Source organism: Eschrichtius robustus, chromosome 15 (assembly GCF_028021215.1).
Source record: "Eschrichtius robustus isolate mEscRob2 chromosome 15, mEscRob2.pri, whole genome shotgun sequence".
Taxonomy (NCBI): domain Eukaryota; kingdom Metazoa; phylum Chordata; class Mammalia; order Artiodactyla; family Eschrichtiidae; genus Eschrichtius; species Eschrichtius robustus.
Window position 1 is genome coordinate 86,134,143 of NC_090838.1, and position 2,800 is coordinate 86,136,942.

A 2,800-nucleotide genomic window follows, 5' to 3' on the forward strand; every position below is an offset into this window, starting at 1 on the left:
AGTGAACCGTTGGTTTCGATGAGCTCTGAAGTCTTCCAGCAGTCACAGGCGGCCTGAGAAAGGGCTCCCGGCGGGCGGTGCAGCCCTGCCCCCTGCTGCTGCCACAGTGAAGTTCAGGACCGGTGAGCCAGGCCCGGCAGGGAAGTCGTTCTGGACTCCGTAAGGGGTTATTGCTTTTGAAAAGTCGTTCTGAAATTGAGTTCTCTGCGATCTCCCCTTGTTACGGGTTGAACCGTGTCCCCTCAAAACTCCTAGGTTGAAGTCCTAACCCCCAACACCACGGAATGTGGCCTTGTTTGGAAATAGTGCTATTGAGATGTCATTAGGTTAAGATGAGGTTATACTGGAATGGAATGGGCTTGTCACCAATATGACCAGTGTCCTTACAAAAAGGGGAAATCTGGACATAGACACATGCACAGAGGGAGAATGCCACGTGAGCGTGAAGGCAGAGGTGAGGGGATGCATCTGGAAGCCAAGGGAAGCCAAGGATGGCCGCCAACCACCAAAAGCTGGGGGAGGCCAACCCCGCTGATACCTTGATCTCAGACTTCCAGCCTCCAGAACTGGGAAGACGACACATTTCTGTTGCTCAAGCCACTCAGTTTGTGGTACTTTGTCATGGCAGCCCTAGCAAACTAGAATATCTCCTGGCATTTTTGCCTTTTTAACTGAGTCCAGAGTCTTTGAAGTGATGCACTTAAAGTTGTAGGTGTCTCTTAGCTGTAAATTGGCAAAGCCTGCCAGCTGCCCCCATTTCCGTTCTCTCCTTCTTCCTCAGCAAAATGACCTCTGAATTTTTTTTTTTTTTTTTTTTTTTTTTTGGCTGCGCTGCACAGCTTGCAGGATTTTAGTTCCCCGACCAGGGATCGAACCTGGGCCCTGGCAGTGAAAGTGCCGAGTCCTAACCACTGGACCACCAGGGAATTCCCGACCTCTGAATTTTTACTGGGCACATGGCTGTTCAAAGCATAGCCTCTCAGCAGCTGGGTGTGGTCTTTGGCCTAAGTTCTGGTCCCTGCGGTTTTAAGCAGCAATGATGTGCCACTCTGGGAAGGGTCCTCAAGGGGGAGAGACATTCTTTTCCCCTTGCTCCTTCCCACTGGCAGAGCACAGACGTGATGGCTGGAGGGGAAGCAGGCCCCACCGGACACTGAGCAGACACAGGCCCCGTCCTCACAATGCTCTCCTGCCAGGGAACAGAGTCAAGTGTAGTCCTGGGCTCCACCTTTTAGGAAGAGCATTGACAAACTATAATATATCTAGAATTATAACACAGTGCTTGGGTCTCACCCCAGAGATTCTGATGTAACTGAATCCACCCCCGTGTGATGAGGGCAGGACATGACTGCAGAAGCCTGGGTCTGGGAGGACCAAGGAGCCACCGTGCCAGCCCTGGACCGGCTACATTCAGAAAAGAACATCAACGTAAGTCTTGTTTAGGCCATATTGTGGGTTTCTGTCCCTCAAGGATGAACATAATCCTAACTCATGTTTAGAGCAGAGAGTTTTAAGACATGGTAAACAGCAGAGTTTTAAGATATGGTAAAATGCATTAACCACAAAAACACCCAAACATTACTACGTTCAAACATACACCCTACCATTTTAGGTATGGTGAGGCTCTTTAAAAATAGATAAGGGACTTCCCTGGTGGCGCAGTGGTTAAGAATCTGCCTGCCAATGCAGGGGACAAGGGTTCGATCCCCGGTCGAGGAAGATCCCACATGCCACGGAGCAACTAAGCCCGCAAGCCACAACTACTGAAGCCCGTGTGCCTAGCCTGTGCTCCGCAACAAGAGAAGCCACCGCAATGAGAAGCCCGCGCACCGCGACGAAGAATAGCCCCCGCTCGCCCCAACTAGAGAAAGCCCGCGCAGCAACGAAGACCCAACCCAGCCAAAAATAAATAAAAAATAAATTTATTAAAACGAAATAGACAATAAAGTTAGGTCATTTATAAGTTATCTGTATGAAAAAAATTTTAAATGCATTTGTGGACCAGAATCAACCAGAATGAGGTTATTAAAGCAACTGTGACAGTGTGTGGCCTGGGAGTCGCTTTGGAATAATGTTCTAGCAAGTACTACTGAGGTTTGTAAGAACAGGCACATTTTACATCAAAATCACTTCCATCCAAAGGTTATAGTTTAATTTTTTAGACATTTTTCAAGCTTATTTGTTAGAAATTAAGAGTTCTCAAATTTTATAAAGGATATTTTCATTTTGAAAAGAATTTCCTAGACTTCCCTGGTGGCTCTGTGGTTAAGAATCCACCTGCCAATGCAGGGGACAGGGGTTCAAGCCCGGTTCGGGAAGATCCCACATGCTGCGGAGCAACTAAGCCCGTGCGCCACAACTACTGAGCCTGAGCTCTAGAGCCCATGAGCCACAACTACTGAGCCTGCGTGCCACAACTACTGAGGGGAGTTTGCTAGTCATATAGGGGGCAACTGGGGAAATTTTAATATGGACTGAATTATTAGATATGATGACATTGTTTATCTGTGTGCTAATGGCATTGTGGTTACACAGAATATCCCTATTATAAAAAAGTATGCTCGGGGACTTCCCTGGCAGGCCAGGGGTTAGGACTTCGTGCTTTCACTGCAGGGGGCATCGGTTTGATCCCTGGTCAGGGAACTAAGATTCTGCATGCTGCGTGGCGTGGGGGGGGAAAAAAAAAAAAACATGCTCCAGTATTTAGGGGTGAAATATGTTTGCAACTTAGTTTCAAATGGTCATGAAAAAGTGTATTAGTCTAATCAGGCCATAACAAAATACCAGACTGAGTGGCTTA

General features: G+C 47.8%; 1 non-coding gene across 1 annotated transcript; it reads right to left on the reverse strand.

Annotated features, from left to right (window-relative positions):
• Nucleotides 1-854: 854 nt before the first annotated feature.
• On the reverse strand, nucleotides 855-926 carry TRNAE-UUC (transfer RNA glutamic acid (anticodon UUC)). The gene has a single exon. It is a non-coding gene; the product is annotated as a tRNA-Glu (tRNA).
• Between the last annotated feature and the right edge of the window lie 1,874 nt (nucleotides 927-2,800).